Raw genomic sequence first — 18,528 nt, 5'->3', positions numbered from 1 at the left:
AACTGCACATGGGGATAAAGATCATACTTTTTGGAGAAATGTCCTCTGGTCTAATGAAACAAAAATAGAACTGTTTGGCCATAATGACCATTGTTATGTTTGGAGGAAAAAGGGGGTGCTTGTAAGTCGAAGAACACCATCCCAACCGTGAAGCACGGGGTGGCAGCATCATGCTGTGGGGGTGCTTTGCTGCAGGAGGGACTGGTGCACTTCACAAAATAGATGGCATCATGAGGAAGGAAAATGATGTGGATATATTGAAGCAACATCTCAAGACATCAGTCAGGAAGTTAAAGCTTGGTCGCAAATGGGTCTTCCAAATGGATAATGACCCCAAGCATACTTCCAAAGTTGTGGAAAAATGGCTTAAGGACGACAAAGTCAAGGTATTGGAGTGGCCATCACAAAGCCCTGACCTCTATCCTATAGAACATTTGTGGGCAGAACTGAAAAAGCATGTGCGAGCAAGGAGGCCTACAAACCTGACTCAGTTACACCAGCTCTGTCAGGAGGAATGGGCCAAAAATTCACCCAACTTATTGTGGGAAGCTTGTGGAAGGCTACCCGAAACGTTTGACCCAAGTTAAACAATTTAAAGGCAATGCTACCAAATACTAATTGAGTGTATGTAAACTTCTGACCCACTGGGAATGTGATGAAATAAATAAAAGCTTAAATAAATCATTCTCTCTACTATTATTCTGACATTTCACATTCTTAAAATAAAGTGGTGATCCTAACTGACCTAAGACAGGGCATTTTTACTAGGATTAAATGTCAGGAATTGTGAAAAACTGAGTTTAAATGTATTTGGCTAAGGTGTATGTAAACTTCCGACTTCAACTGTATATACATACAGTACCAGTGAAAAGTTCAGACACACCTACTCATTCCAGGTTTTTTTTTTTTTACTATTTTCTACATTGTAGAATAATAGTGAAGACATCAATACTATGAAATAACAGATATGGAATCATGTAGTAACCAAAAAAGTGTTAAACAAATCAAAATATATTTTAGATTTTAGATTCTTCAAAGTAGCCACCCTTTGCCTTGATGACAGCTTTGCACACTTTTGGCATTCTCTCAACCAGCTTCACGAGGTAGTCACATTCTTGTTGGAGTTCCCACATATGCTGAGCACTTGTTGGCTGCTTTTCCTTCACTCTGCGGTCCAACTCATCCCAAACCATCTCAATTGGGTTGAGGTCGGGTGACTGTGGAGGCCAGGTCATCTGATGCAGCACGCCATCACTCTCCTTCTTCATCAAATAGCCCTTACACAGCCTGGAGGTGTGTTTTGGGTCATTGTCCTGTTGAAAAACAAATGATAGTCCCACTAAGCGCAAACCAGGTGGGATGGCGTATCGCTGCATAATGCTGTGGTAGCCATGCTGGTTAAGTATGCCTTGAATTCTAAATAAATCACTGACAGTGTCACCAGCAAAGCACCCCCACACCTCCTCCTCCATGCTTCACGGTGGGAACCACACATGCGAAGATCATCCGTTCACCTACTCTGCGTCTCACAAAGACACGGCGGTTGGAACCAAAAATCTCATATTTGGACTTATCAGACCAAAGGACAGATTTCCACTGGTCTAATGTCCGTTGCTCGTGTTTCTTGGCCCAAGCAAGTCTCTTTTTCTTATTGGTGTCCTTTAGTAGTGGTTTCTTTGCAGCAATTCGACCATGAAGGCCTGATTCACACAGTCTCTGACCAGTTGATGTTGAGATGTGTCTGTTACTTGAACTCTGTGAAGCATTTATTTGGGCTGCAATCTGAGGTGCAGTTACCTCTAATGAACTTATCCTCTGCAGCAGAGGTAACTCTGGGTCTTCCATTCCTGTGGCGGTCCTCATGAGAGCCAGTTTCATCATAGCGCTTGATGGTTTTTGCGACTGCACTTGAAGAAACTTTCAAAGTTCTTGAAATTTTCCGGATTGACTGACCTTCATGTCTTAAAGTAATGATGGACTGTCGTTTCTCTTTGCTTATTTGAGCTGTTCTTGCCATAATATGGACTTGGTCTTTTACCAAATAGGGCTATCTTCTGTATACCACTCCTACCTTGTCACAACAAAACTGATTGGCTCAAACGCATTAAGAAGGATAGAAATTCCACAAATTAACTTTCAACAAGGCACACCTGTTAATTGAAATGCATTCCAGGTGACTACCTCATGAAGCTGGTTGAGAGAATGCCAAGAGTGTGCAAAGCTGTCATCAAGGCAAAGGGTTACTACTTTGAAGCATCTCAAATATAAAATATATTTTGATTTGTTTAACACTTTTTTGCATACTACATGATTCCATATGTGTTATTTCACAGTTTTGATGTATTCACTATTATTCTACAATGTAGAAATTAGTAAAAAATAAAATAAAACCCTGGAATGAGTAAGTGTGTCCAAACTTTGGACTGGTACTGTATATAGCCTAGTCAATGAAAAAGACAAAAGAAAAAGCTTACGTTGGTCAATTATAGGCCTCTCATAGGGGTATGCAATCAACACCTGCTGGTACATACACTATCTAGTAGTGTTGCAATGACTAACCCATCAAAGTTAGTTAAAAAATATAGACCCCTAACTCCAGGCATAATCAGAATTGATACAATATAGTAATATGCCATTTAGCAGACACTTTTAACCAAAGCAACTTACAGTCACGTGTGCATACAGTTTTACATATGGGTGGTCCCGGGGATCGAACCCACTACCCTGGCGTTACAAGCGCCATGCTCTACCAATTGACCTACAGAGGACTACTTATACATTTATGCTACCTTCCGTTCCGTAAGTCAACCCCTGCTGCTTGGTTCCACCCGGATTTTACTGATGCTTGAGCTACCTAAATTCTCATTGGCTCAACAATGTTATAGAAATGTATTATATCTTGGTGCGAACTGCGAACTATATTCAGAGTTTCTAAACCAACATCACGAGACTTCCGGGAACTCTTCTGAAGAATACTAAGTAGACTAGGCCGGGGTTTGGCGTTTCTGGAGTCAATTGGAGGAGCAGTTTTAGCCTGTCTTTATACTTTATGTCTTTGACATATTTTCAGGTCATTTGTTCAGAACACCCCGGAAGCATTGGTAGAGACAACACATCAGACATCGAAAGACCAACGTCAACATGAAGGGTTTTATCCTTCTGTTCCTGGGAATAGGCAACCTTCATGAAGCATTTGGTGGTCAGTATAAAGTTGTATATATTGTCCTCTGTAGCTCAGCTGGTAGGCACGGCGCTTGTAACGCCAAGGTAGTGGGTTTGTTCCCCGGGACCACTCACACACAAAAATGTATGCACACATGACTGTAAGTCGCTTTTCGTATCTCGACTATTTAGTTACTATAAGGCCTAATAGGCGAATGCAATTCTATGGGCCTATGTGTTTACTTATTATCGTCACATTAGGCTTTTCTACTTTTACAAACTTTGTAAGCCTTTTCTTCCGAATCAATGACAGATAAAACAATTATAATTTAAAGATGCACAATGCATAAATCGCTCCGCCATTTCCTGGTTTTCTAAAATTCTAATAGTTCGCCTAATTTCAGTTTGTGGCAAAACAAGCAAGTATAGTGTAGAGAATCATTGTATCATCAAAACCGCTTTGAAATATATTTTCTATAACCATAAATATTGTACTTTCATCTGTTTGAAGCTTGTGTACAACCAAAACCGAAAGTCAATGACCAAAAACGAATCTTGAGCCCGTGAAGCATAGAAATAGCGCACATAGAACAGATCTACCACTTCTTAGGGGGCTTTCACACCAATACTTGGTGCGGTTTTTCGAATTCTGGTGCGTTTACCCCTTTAGTTCGGTTCGTTTGGACTGGTGTGAACACTGTCCACACTCGGGAGCGCACCAAACACCGTACCGTGGTACGCTCAATTAAGGGTGGTCTCTGTCCTCTCCCAAGTGAGCCATGGTGTGGTTCATTACTAATGAGAACACAGCTTGGCTAAGGTCCGGACCAATCACAGGAAATAAACTACACATGGGCAGTTGAAAGAGGATAAACGCCTCTGAAATATGTGCTGACAATTATATAAAAGAGCAGCTAGAGAATACACATACAAATTATGCTTTTATTTTGTTTCCAATGGCCTAAGACATAATTCAATACCAATTTAGCCAATTCCTATTGTTAGAACACAATTTGCCTGGGCCGCTGTATGGGGCAGTTTGATATTCTCATCAGATCATGATTAATTACCTGATGGATCTTGCGTGATGGAAAATGACAAGGGTGGCTATATGATGGACTAACACATCAGTGCTAGCCTTCTCCGTCTGGTACTAGCATCCCATCTACTGCTGTGATAGTGAACCACCACATTATACACAGCACACAGTCGGGACAAGCTCTCAAAATGCTCAGCTGTTTCGTTGAGGGTTCATTTTTGGTAGGAGTACCTAATTAAAAGTAATAACTAGATGGTCGCAACACATCGCATCTGATGATACATGATTGTTGTGGTGTGGGACTCCCCGCCAATTCTGTCCAATAAGTGAACTACCTGCCCGAACATATGGCTTTGTTTACAAATTGTGGTGCGTTTGAAATGTGGCAGTGTGAAACCAACTGGACCAAATCTAAAACATACATTTCTATGGGAGTTTTGTCGGGTCACCCAAAAAGTTATATATTCCAGCTTTAAGTAATGTTATTATGATTGAATATGATTTGTGCAAACTTTTCCCTCTAGGCATTATATGACAATGATGTCTATTATTAAGTCTGAACAGCCAGGGCCGGCTCAAGGCATAAGCAATATAAGCGGTCGCTTAAGGTGTCCGCATGCTTCAGTTTGGAAGTCAGCTAGGTGAACCCAACAAGTGTGCTCGCATACTCCCTTAAAAGACCTACGCTTGAAAAACGAGACAGTCCTGCAGTCAGCATGCCAATTGCACACTCCCTCAAAGCTTGAGACATCTGTGGCATTGTGTTGTGTGACAAAACTGCACATTTTAGAGTGGCCTTTTATTGTCCCCAGCACAAGGTGCACCTGTGTAATGATCATGCCATTTAACCAGCTTCTTGATATGCCACACCTGTCCGGTGAATGGATTATCTTGGCAAAGGAGAAATGCTCACTAACAGGGATGTAAACAAATGTGTGTGCAAAATTTGAGAGAAATAATAATTTTGTGCATATGGACCATTTCTGGGATCTTTTATTTCAGCTCATGAAACATGGGACCATTACTTTACATGTTGCGTTTATATTTTTCAGTGTAGTTTGTATTCTGCGTAAATTATCCCTTTTAAAGATGGTATAGTGTGTGTTTTGAAACAAGAACACTTGTGCTCAGATGGACAAAGAGGTTCAAAGTTATTTATGCTAAGCATCCAATTTGCTGTTTGCAATGTTTGCAAATGGCTTTGAATTACTCTGCAGTATTTTCAGGTATCATAACATTTAATTGCATCTTTCAAGCTTTTCAGTGGCATGTTGAAAGAGTCATACAGTAGTTGAGCATCTCAACTTATTTATACTTACCTGTACAAAATATAATTGGTTTGACTTGATTATGTACACCTTGGGCAACTGACATTCAGGAGAATGGATATTTACAAAATGTTCAGATAGAAACGTATTGTGTGATCAAATATGACTGTCGGATATATTGGAATAGTTTAGGAGATTGTGTGTGGTCTATTCATTCTATCTTCAACATGTAGTTCCAGATACAGCCCTGTCATTAGTTGGGGAAAAAACACACCACTTCATACAGCTATGACTTTTTCATAGCATGTTACGATAATTATTATAGCAGGTTAGAATACATTGGGTAAGATTACGAAAATGGTAGGGTTAGGGAAAATGCTCTCCTAACCTGCTATGAAAAGTCACTTGTATCGAAGTGGTGTGTTTTTATGGAGTCTCATTAGTTGTAGGCAGTCAATCCAATAGTTTCAGAAAAGTAGTCACTTTCTGAGAAATATTAGTAATTTTTGGGAGTCTGTATTCAAATAGTTGTAGTCTCCTCCAAACAAACTATTTGTTCCCCTGGAAAAATAGTTACTTTCCATAAATCATAGTTAAAACTATAGTCCCAGATCTGGTGTGTGTGGGGACAGTGCGTGTGTGTGGGTATGTAGTGTATGTTCGTGTTTGTGTGAGTGAGTGTGTGCGTAGAGTCAGTGCAAAATCGGGTCAATGCAGATAGTCCAGGTAACCATTTGATTAACTATATATCAGTCTGATGGCTTGGGGATAGAAGCTGTCTCGCAGCAGGTTGGTCTGAGAGCCGATGCTCCGGTACCGCTTGCTGGACGGTGGCAGAGAGAACAATCTATGGCTTGGTGGATGAAGTCTTTGGCAATTTTTCGTTCCTTCCTCTGACACCGCCTGATATAGATGTCCTGGATGGCAATGAGCTTGGCCCTAATGATGTACTGATGACCAGCCTTTCAAAGCACTTCCTGATTACAGATGTGAGTGCTACGGGACGATAGTCATTTAGGCAGGTTACCTTGAAGTTCTTGGGAACAGGGACAATGGTCAGCGTGAAACATGTTGGTATTCCTCACTGGGACAAGCAGAGGTTGAAAATGTCAGTGAAGACACTTGCCAGCTGGTCTGCGCATGCTCTGAGAATGTACCTTTGTATTCCGTCTGGCCCAACGGCCTTGCGAGTGTTAACCTGTTTAAAAGTATTACTCACATGGCCTATTGCTTGCTCAGTAATAACACTGGTCTGCTACTGACATATTCAGAAAAGAGGCTAAACAGTCTATTCTGCCACGTTTGAGAAACAGAATCGACCATTTACCTTCCTCTCTGAATATGATGTCAGCATCACCCCAGAGGACTGTGAGCAATGACAGGTTTTGCCCCAGGACTCTACAGTGTTATTCCTACAAAAATCAAGAAAATGTAAATAAGCCATTAATAGACTGTCATAAAAGTATATTTTGATGCCAGAGCCCACAGTGAGTCACTGGGAGCTTTGGTCCATTAGAGCAGAGAAGACCAAAGACACATCATCATCATTAGCTGAGTGTGCGCAGAATCAAATAGAATAAACCACTTAGTAACTACCATCAGGGGATGAATACAGTATAAGGTCAAATGTAAAGTTGCTAAAAAGTAGTGTCATCTTATCTATCAATCTTACAGTGATAGTGCTCTTGGGCTTGAGTTATTATCAATGTACTCACATTTACATTATTTATCAGACACTCTTATCCAGAGCTACTTACAGTAGCGAGTACCTACATTTTCTTACTGGTCCCCCGTGGGATTCCAACCCAAAACCCTGGCATTGCAAGCGCCATGCTCTACCAACTGAGCCACACAAGACCATATCTTTTCGAAAGTATACATGCTGTACATTTGGAAGGGATGCCATGTTTTCACTTGTATACAGTCGTGGTCAAAAGTTTTGAGAATGACACAAATATTAATTTTCACAAAGTCTCAGTTTTTATGATGGCAATTTTCATATACTCCAGAATGTTATGAAGAGTGATCAGATGAATTGCAATTAATTGCAAAGTCCCTCTTTGCCATGAAAATGACCTTAATCCCCCAAAAACATTTTCACTGCATTACAGCCCTGCCACAAAAGGACCAGCTGACATCATGTCAGTGATTCTCTCGTTAACACAGGTGAGAGTGTTGACCAGGACAAGGCTGGAGATCACTCTGTCATGCTGATTGAGTTAGAATAACAGACTGGAAGCTTTAAAAGGAGGGTGGTGCTTGAAATCATTGTTCTTCCTCTGTTAACCATGGTTACCTGCAAGGAAACACTTGCCGTCATCATTGCTTTGCACAAAATGGCTTCACAGGCAAGGATATTGCTGCTAGTAAGATTGCACCTAAATCAACCATTTATCGGATCATCAAGAACTTCAAGGAGAGAGGTTCAATTGTTGTGAAGAAGGCTTCAGGGCGCCCAAGAAAGTCCAGCAAGCGCCAGGACCATCTCCTAAAGTTGATTCAGCTGCGGGATCGGAGCACCACCAGTGCAGAGCTTGCTCAGGAATGGCAGCAGGCAGGTGGTAGTGCATCTGCACGCACAGTGAGGCGAAGACTTTTGGAGGATGGCCTGGTGTCAAGAAGGGCAGCGAGGAAGCCACTTCTCTCCAGGAAAAACATCAGGGACAGATTTATATTCTGCAAAAGGAACAGGGATTGGACTGCTGAGGACTGGGGAAAAGTCATTTTCTCTGATGAATCCCCTTTCCGATTGTTTGGGGCATCCGGAACAAAGCTTGTACGGAGAAGACAAGGTGAGCGCTACCATCAGTCCTGTGACATGCCAGCAGTAAAGCATCCTGAGACCATTCATGTGTGGGGTTGCTTCTCAGCCAAGGGAGTGGACTCACTCACAATTTTGCCTAAGAACACAGCCATGAATAAAGAATGGTACCAACACATCCTCCGAGAGCAACTTCTCCCAACCATCCAAGAACAGTTTGGTGACGAACAATGCCTTTTGCAGCATAATGGAGCACCTTGCCATAAGGCAAAAGTGATAACTAAGTGGCTCCGGGAACAAAACATCGACATTTTGGGTCCGTGGCCAGGAAACTCCCCAGACCTTAATCCCATTGAGAACTTGTGGTCAATCCTCAAGAGGCGGGTGGACAAACAAAAACCCACAACTTCTGACAAACTCCAAGCATTGATTATGCAAGAATGGGCTGCCATCAGTCAGGATGTGGCCCAGAAGTTAATTGTCAGCATGCCAGGGCGGATTGCAGAGGTCTTGAAAAAGAAGGGTCAACACTGCAAATATTGACTCTTTGCATAAACTTAATGTAATTGTCAATAAAAGCCTTTGACACTTATATAATGCTTGTAATTATACTTCAGTATACTATAGTAACATCTGACAAAAATATCTAAAAACACTGAAGCAGCAAACTTTGTGGAGACCAATACTTGTGTCATTCTCAACTTTTGACCACGGCTGTATATCACAGGTAATGACTCCACAGAAATATCTGCCTGGGAATATCACATTGTTCCATTTCACAATACTGTTCTTAGTGTTCAGTGTCACCATCTGTAAATCAGACACTGATTCCAGATCATTCTCTTGATAAAACATTCTTGGTTCTCCATGTCTGATACACAAAATGTGTAATATCTAGGGGTTACATGCTGTCTTAGAAACTTTCCTTATAAATGTCATCCTGCAGTTTTAACAAAAACATATATTTTGGTAAAAAGTAAAAGTGTTCAAAATAATATTTAATAAACAACCAGTTTATTAAACAGTAGTGTGGAGAAACTAAAAAGTGAATATAGAGAAAATGTAAACCTCTGTTTAGCCTACATGACTTAGAAAAACTATTATCAACATTAACATTACATTTTTTCCCTCTAGTGATTCACTCCCTGAAGTATTTCTACATCGCATCTTCTGAAGTTCCCAACTTCCCAGAGTTTGTGGTTGTGGGGATGGTGGATGATGTTCAGATGGTTCACTATGACAGCAACAGCCAGAGAGCGGTGCCCAAACAGGACTGGATGAACAAGGCAGCAGACCCACAGTACTGGGATAAGCAGACAGGGACTTTATTGGGTTCCCAGCAGACTTTCAAAGCTGGCGTTGATATTCTAAAGCAGCGTTTTTAACCAAAGTGGAGGTAAGTCCTTCATCTTAACCTCATCTGATCAGTTGTGTTTGTGTAAACTGTAAACATTCCTTATTCTAGGAGCTATGGTGCTTGCCTACGGAGCTGTGATGGGAACGGCACCTCCGTACCTTCAGGCTCTGATCAGTCCCTACACCCAAACGAGGGTATTGCGTTCATCCACCTCTGGCCTGCTGGTCCCCCTACCTCTGCGGAAGCACTGTTCCCGCTCAGCCCAGTCAAAACTGTTCGCTGCTCTGGCACCCCAATGGTGGAACAAGCTCCCTCACGACGCCAGGACAGAGGAGTCACTCACCACCTTCCGGAGACACTTGAAACCCCACCTCTTGAAGGAACACCTGGGATAGGATAAAGTAATCCTTCTACCCCCCTTACCCCACCCCAAAGAAAAAAAATAAAAAAATAACATATTGTAAAGTGGTTGTCCCACTGGCTATAAGGTGAATGCACCAATTTGTAAGTCGCTCTGGATAAGAGCGTCTGCTAAATGACGTAAATGTAAATGTAAATGGCATCAAACTATAAGCATCTTTATGCACGTATGTCATTGGTAAGGTCACTCTCCAATTACCTGAATGGCAGCTTGGTGAATATCAGATCTCTCTGTGATCTCTGTTTGAGATACATGTGCAAGTTTAATTTGTCAGTCAGTACCTCAGTCAGTCCCTCTAGTCTGCTCTGTGGGGCTTTCATGCTGTGTGTGTGTGTGTTGTCCACACCGTCCAGCTGTGTGCTCCTCCTCTGTCCCCCACAGTAGAGCTGTAGTCTCCTCAGCCTCTCTGAGTGTCTCTCTGATCTGATGGGACAGTAGAGAGAAGTAGAGCAGCAGAACATGATGATGATGATGATGATGATGATGATGTGTCTTTGGTCTTCTCTGCTCTAATGGACCAAAGCTCCCAGTGACTCCCTGTGGGCTCTGCTGCTGGAGCTGATCAGGCCTCTCAGGGGAATATCTACACACTCACACACACTCACCTGTCACCTTCAGGATCTGGGCACCACACACACACAGCTCCAGTAGACTCACATTATTGAGAGATAATCTTCCTCATGTTAGTCTCTCCATCTCTCTCTCCTGTTGTCCCTGACTGGACAGTGGATCCTCTCTCACTTCCTCTATATATCTCTGACATCATCACTAGAGGACAGTCTTCATCTATCAACAGTGTTTTATTCATTTACACACCTCATTGAAAACTACAGTCCTACACAACATCCATTTGTTAGAATAACACTACTGTACTGAACACAATGTGCATCTTCAACACAGTAGATAGAACCAAGCCAACATCAGCTGGTGTGGAATAGATCCACACTCTCTTGAGTCTCCTCATCAACTCTGTCTCTGTGGTGAAGGTGTGACATCATCACCACACTGTAGAGGTCTGAGTTGGATCTCTGTTTTATTCCAGTCTGATTGAACAACTAATATATGATGTTAGAGATCCCACTGGCAGACTGAATCTGGTGAACAGATTGCACAATGTTGCTGACCCTCCTTTTTCTGTTTCAGGAGACCACTATATCCAGTATATGTATGGCTGCTCATGGGATGATGAGACTGGAGAAGCAGATGGGTTTAGACAACTGGGTTATGATGGGGAGGACTTCCTTGTGTACGACATGAAGAGGTTCACTTGGATCGCTCCTAAACAGCAAGCTGTGTTCACTCAGCACAAGTGGAACAGTGACCAAGCTGGACTGGTATTCTGGAAGAACTACATCTCCCAGACCTGCATTGACTGGCTGAAGAAGTATCTGGACTATGGGAAGAGCACTCTGATGAGGACAGGTAAACATTCACAAATGTCCCTTTTTTTCTTTTGTCCTTGTATTTATGCAACACTTGAAATCTATCTTTTGATTTGTGAATTAAGTCCAGTACTACACAACTATAGATGTCACTTAATAACATTGAGGGGTTCTGGAACAACAGTGAAATATGGCTAGTTAATTATACAGAATGCACCATATTGGTGTGACATTCATCTATACCACCGAAATCGTTTATCTTTACTGATTCTGTATTATCTACAGAAATCCACCATAATTTATGGTATAATTTTGATAAATGTACATACAGTACCAGTCAAAGGTTTTGACAAACCTACTCATTCCAGGGTTTTTCTTTATTTTTACTATTTTCTACATTTTAGAATAATAGTGAAGACATCAAAACTATGAAATAACACATATTTCCATGACAAAAAAAGTGTTAAACAAATCGAAATACATTTGAGATTTTTCAAATAGCCACCCTTTGCCTTGATGACAGCTTTGTACACTCTTGGGATTCTCTCAACAAGTTTCACCTGGAATGGTTTTCCAACAGTCTTGAAGGAGTTCCCACATATGCTGAGCACTTGCTGGCTACTTTTCCTTCACTCTGTGGTCCAACTCATCCCAAACTGTCACACCCTGACTTATGGGACTCAAGTATGTTGAGTCAGGATGTGGAGTTCTATGTTATCTCTATGTTTATATTCTAGGTTGTGTGTTTTTTCAATCAGAGGCAGCTGTCGCTCGTTGTCTCTGATTGGGGATCATACTTAGGCAGCCTATTGGCAATCATTGGTTGTGGGATCTTGTTCCGTGTATAGGCTTGTATTGTGTTTAGCCTGAGGACTAAACGTTACGTTGTTTTGTTCGTGTGTTTATTTTGATAAATAAACATGTATGCATTTCACGCTGCGCCATGGTCTGACCCGTCCTTCAACGGCCGTGACACAAACCATCTCAATTGGGTTGAGGTCGGTTGATTGTGGAGGCCAGGTCATCTGATGCAGCAGTCCATCACTCTCCTTCTTGGTCAAATAGCCCTTACACAGCCTGGAGGTATGTTTTGGGTCATTGTCCTGTTGAAAAACACTTTTTTTGTTTACTACATGATTCCATATGTGTTATTTCATAGTTTTGATGTCTTCACTATTATATACAATGTAGAAAATAGTAAAAATAAAGAAAAACCCTGGAATGAGTAGGTGTGTCCAAATTTTTGACTGGTACTATAGATGCTTTTAGTTTGCGCCCATTTCAAAATACCCCCCACTGAAATTATGTGTCTCTCTCTCTCTCTCTCTCTCTCTCTCTCTCTCTCTCTCTCTCTCTCTCTCTGTCTTTCTCTGTGTCTCTCTCTCTCTCTCTCTCTGTCTCTCTTCCCTCCACTCTTTTCTATTTTACTCTCTCTCTCCAGTCTCTCCCTCAGTGTCTCTGATCCTGAAGACCCCTTCCTCTCTAGTGACCTGCCACGCTACAGGTTTCTACCCCAGTGGAGTCATGGTGTTCTGGCAGAAAGACGGGCAAGAACAGCATGAAGATGTGGAGAATGGAGAGATTCTCCGCAACGATGATGGAACCTTCCAGAAAAGAACCCACCTCACAGTGACGTCTGAGGAGTGGAAGAACAACAAGTATCAGTGTGTGGTTCATGTCACTGGTATCAAGGAGGATTTCATCAAGGTTCTGACTGAGTCTGAGATCTTGACCAACTGGGGTAAGAGGGAGAGATTAAAATATACACTATATCCAACCCTCCTATTGAATGTGCCCAATATTTATAATTTCTAAATTCACTCATCTGCACAGGAGCACTATCTTTCTGACTGCATGTTCTCATTGACTTCCTGCTTGTTGTAGTTTTTTTTTACGTACAGGAATGCTGCTTGGAGTTCATTTGAGATGGAAATGTATTATCTTGCACTTTAGTCTGAATGCCCAGTTCTGGTGATTACAGATGACCCAGCCCACAACATTGTCCTCATCATTGGAGCGGTGTCTGAATGCTCTATTCTGATAATTACAGTTGCAAATGAAGCCAACATCTATGGTGTGGCCCTCATTGTAGTGGTTGTTGTAGCTGTCCTGGCCATTGTTGCTGTTGTTGGGTTTGCCATTGGAAGAAGAAGCAGAGTGAGAAATGTGAGGAGAGAAAGACCTCTTTCTATTGTCATATGTAGGCTACACTGTCATCTTAGATATTATCAGCTGTGATATAGTTAGTGTAGAAGTAATAGTCATAGTACTGGTTTACAAGCAATAGTATTGTACAGTGTTGTTAGTGATGGTAGACGTATGTTTGATTTGATCTGATAATGCAGTAGGAATACTCTCAAACATTGTGTTCTCTTGTAATATTCCAACAAATCAGAGTCAATAATAACATGATGTTTCAGGTTTTGTTCCAGCCAGCAGTAAGTGGGGACCTTGATGTTGTTCACTATTCTAAAACGATCACAGATTGTTTGTTTTGTTTTCTGTTTGACTGTATCCATTTTAGAATGTGGTTGTCTCTTTTCCTTGTAGATTCTGATGCTGGTTCAAACGTAGATGTCAATTGATGTAGCTACTTAGTTTATATGGAAGGTTTTATTTACCGTGAACCATGCATTAGGAAATTAACCTGAACTCATTATCTTTCAAGTCAGTCTCTTTTTCTAACATGGGGGTTTTATTTCTGTTTTAGCTGACTGGGACAGCTCTGGAAAGGGACTCCTGAAGACTTGAGAGACCTCTCTGCACTTCTGTAACATCAGAGTAAGTCACTTAAGGTGTCCTCATATTAATGAGCAGACTAGAGATAGAACCACTACCACACACAAGCACACACACTGTAAACCAGTGGAGGTTGCTGAGGGGAGGATGGCTCATAATAATGGCTGGAACAGACTCAATGGGACTATCATTTGTTATTCAACAGGACAATGACCCAACACACCTCCAGGCTGTGTAAGGGCTATTTGACCAAGAAGGAGAGTGATGGAGTGCTGCATCAGATGATCTGGCCTCCACAATCACCCGACCTATAATAATAATAATAATACACACATAATAATATGCCATTTAGCAGACGCTTTTATCCAAAGCGACTTACAGTCATGTGCGCGTAAATTTTTACGTATTTGGATTTGTTTAACACTTTTCTGGTTACTACATGATTCCATATGTGTTACTTCGTAGTTTTGATGTCTTCACAATTTTTCTACAATGTAGAAAATAGTAAAAATAAAGAAAAACCCTGGAATGAGTAGGTGTGTCCAAACCTTTGACTGGTACTGTATATATATTTTTTGCCTGTTTTGCATGTTATTTTGGCATTAATACGTGTCACATCGGTTTTGCAAACTATGTAAAATAAAAAAAGAATTGTGTTCTGTCACTCATGGGGAAACTACGTCACTGCAAAATCTATGGGGAGAGCTCAAAAATTCAAAACCCTTGGGTGCTGCCATAGTTTTACATTAGAAGTGCCCATCCAAAAAGGCTCAAGGTCGTTGGCCACAGATAAAATGACGTCAAATCACGTTATATCTACCGTAGCTTTGATTTGGAATGATCATGTCAACATCATACTTTCTAAATCTTAGCTAGCAAGCTAGACAAGCAGTCATCATCAAGAATCAAGTCGACAATCTACTGGCAAGTCCTTTTCAATCCTTGTCATATGAAGAGAAATTATAGATAAAACGAATCGGTGCTCGTCGGCCATTGGACATAAACATTACACAACAAGTTGGAAGTCGCAAATTCAACAATGAGTGGTTTGGAAGGAATCAGTGGCTAACTTTAAGCTTTGCAAAGCAATCACTAGCCTGCTATTCAGTGGAGATGGTGTGTGGTCCAAGTCTGGGTTTAAGGGTCTCTTTTCCAAGCTTAAAAGGATAAACATTTGCTCTCAACACACGATCTGCCAGAAAAGGTTGAATACATTGGCCATGCTGTCAATCCAGCATGACCTCTGCCGCGTTCAAGACAACTGGGAACTTTGAGAAAACGAGCTCCGACTGGGGAAAATGCGTTTTGAACGCCCCTCCAACTTCGGAATTGCAAGTTGGGAACTCTTGCCTCTTTCTACAGCTCCGACCTGAAGATCACTGACGTTATGATTCAACCTTGTTTTTTTCAGAGTTCCCAGTTGTCTTGAAAGCACCATAAATTCAGAGAATGACAGACTTTGATAAAAAAGTTTGATGACTGAACTTGCCCACAAGAAGGACCGGCGCGCCACCTTCCTGTTCAAGTGAGCACAGCACAACAAGGTGAGTCCAAAAATGTCTTGTATGCTGCTGCATAAATGATGTAATATGCAAGGGAGATATGTATACTGTAGCTAAGAAAGTAATACTAAGTGTGTAGTAAGCTGTTAGTATCCCAAGTGCCTCACCCTAATAATTTGGTCCCTTCCCCTCTCATAACTTAGCCTACTGTTCTGACTTGGTGGTGCACATGTAGCCTATACAGTGGGGGGGGAAAGTATTTAGTCAGCCACCAATTGTGCAAGTTCTCCCACTTAAAAAGACGAGAGAGGCCTGTAATTTTCATCATAGGTACACGTCAACTATGACAGACAAAATGAGAAAAAAAAATCCAGAAAATCACATTGTAGGATTTTTAATGAATTTATTTGCAAATTATGGTGGAAAATAAGTATTTGGTCAATAACAAAAGTTTCTCAATACTTTGTTATATACCCTTTGTTGGCAATGACACAGGTCAAACGTTTTCTGTAAGTCTTCACAAGGTTTTCACACACTGTTGCTGGTATTTTGGCCCATTCCTCATGCAGATCTCCTCTAGAGCAGTGATGTTTTGGGGGCTGTCGCTGAGCAACACAGACTTTCAACTCCCTCCAAAGATTTTCTATGGGGTTGAGATCTGGAGACTGGCTAGGCCACTCCAGGACCTTGAAATGTTTCTTACGAAGCCACTCCTTCGTTGCCCGGGCGGTGTGTTTGGGATCATTGTCATGCTGAAAGACCCAGCCACGTTTCATCTTCAATGCCCTTGCTGATGGAAGGAGGTTTTCACTCAAAATCTCACGATACATGGCCCCATTCATTCTTTCCTTTACACGGATCAGTCGTCCTGGTCCCTTTGCAGAAAAACAGCCCCAAAGCATGATGTTTCCACCCCCATGCTTCACAGTAGGTATGGTGTTCTTTGGATGCAACTCAGCATTCTTTGTCCTCCAAACACGACGAGTTGAGTTTTTACCAAAAAGTTCTATTTTGGTTTCATCTGACCATATGACATTCTCCCCAATCCTCTTCTGGATCATCCAAATGCACTCTAGCGAACTTCAGACGGGCCTGGACATGTACTGGCTTAAGCAGGGGGACACGTCTGGCACTGCAGGATTTGAGTCCCTGGCGGCGTAGTGTGTTACTGATGGTAGGCTTTGTTACTTTGGTCCCAGCTCTCTAGGTCCCACTGTGTGGTTCTGGGGATTTTGCTCACCGTTCTTGTGATCATTTTGACCCCACGGGGTGAGATCTTGCGTGGAGCCCCAGATCGAGGGAGATTATCAGTGGTCTTGTATGTCTTCCATTTCCTAATAATTGCTCCCACAGTTGATTTCTTCAAACCAAGCTGCTTAGCTATTGCAGATTCAGTCTTCCCAGCCTGGTGCAGGTCTACAATTTTGTTTCTGGTGTCCTTTGACAGCTCTTTGGTCTTGGCCATAGTGGAGTTTGTAGTGTGACTGTTTGAGGTTGTGGACAGGTGTCTTTTATACTGATAACAAGTTCAAACAGGTGCCATTAATACAGGTAACGAGTGGAGGACAGAGGAGCCTCTTAAAGAAGAAGTTACAGGTCTGTGAGAGCCAGAAATCTTGCTTGTTTGTAGGTGACCAAATACTTATTTTCCACCATAATTTGCAAATAAAGTCATTAAAAATCCTACAATGTCATTTTCTGGATAAAAAAATCTCAATTTGTCTGTCATAGTTGACGTGTACCTATGATGAAAATTACAGGCCTCTCTCATCTTTTTTAAGTGGGAGAACTTGCACAATTGGTGGCTGACTAAATACTTTTTTTTCCCCACTGTAACTGTTTTAGAGAAATGTAATCATCAAATATTGTACGAGCTTTCATTGTCTGCTTTCATGCCCCCTTTATTTATCCTACGGTTCTGACTTTGTGTACAGGGAGCATGCTGTAAGAACGGCCAATGTTCTGAATTCTGTACATTTCAAAAGTGCTGAACAATTAGTTGTATTGACTACGTCCGTCCTCGATCGCTCGTTAATGTCTTAATCGAATTACGGATTGCCTCTTATCTGCTTGATGTTCCCTTATGCCATAGTTTATACATGTCAATTGTCAGTAGAAACCACATTTGTTAAAGCAAGTCAGCCATAGCAGCTATGTTTTTTTTTTTAAGGCAGTAAATGAGTCTGAATGAACTGCTTCGCTGCCAGACAAGGCTCCGCTGATAGCCAGGTGTTGCAGTGGTAAGATGCTGGGACTGCTGTTGGGAATCTGCTGTTTGGACAGCTTTATGTAGGCCCTAACAGTTTGTGGGCACCGTTTGTCACCGTTATAATGCAATTAATGTATTGTTTAGTGTTGTGTAGTGGCTTTGCTGGCATGCATCTCCCTTTGTTTTGTTTTTTGCCCCACCAAGATTTACAAGCTAAAATCTCCACTGTGGACACTTAATGTTTTTGATATTGCTACTATGCAAATATGCATGTAACCATTTCACTGCACTGTTTACACCTTTTGTATCCTGTGCATGTGACAAATAAATGTTGATTTTATTTGATATAGTTCACCAGAGACGGTAATGTGAAGAACAATATGACCTACACCAAATTCATATAAGGATAAAGTGTTTTTTTTTTTTTTCTTTTTTTATTGTAGGCTACTAATTTTACCATATTTAGTCTTGCTCTTTGGTTGTTTACTACACTACTCACTCTGTTCAGCACATGGCCTCACATGTGATTCCTTAAAGAGATGGGTGGGGCTAAGGCTTAAGAGGGTGTGAACGATGCTGAATGGGTGTAGACAAAGATGAGCTCTCCAGTAGGTGTACCAAAACATTCAAAGGCCATTTTCTCAAAAGTGGGGTTACAGGTTTATCAACTTTCAAAGCAGAATTACTT

The 18,528-nt window shown here is 41.5% G+C and overlaps 1 pseudogene; it reads left to right on the top strand.

Annotated features, from left to right (window-relative positions):
- Window positions 1-2,999: 2,999 nt before the first annotated feature.
- On the top strand, window positions 3,000-14,362 carry LOC123491405 (annotated as a pseudogene).
- Window positions 14,363-18,528: the final 4,166 nt, after the last annotated feature.

Source organism: Coregonus clupeaformis, chromosome 8, assembly GCF_020615455.1.
Source record: "Coregonus clupeaformis isolate EN_2021a chromosome 8, ASM2061545v1, whole genome shotgun sequence".
NCBI lineage: Eukaryota > Metazoa > Chordata > Actinopteri > Salmoniformes > Salmonidae > Coregonus > Coregonus clupeaformis.
The sequence above is the reverse complement of the archived record's forward strand: the minus strand, read 5'-3'. Positions and strand labels throughout refer to the sequence as shown.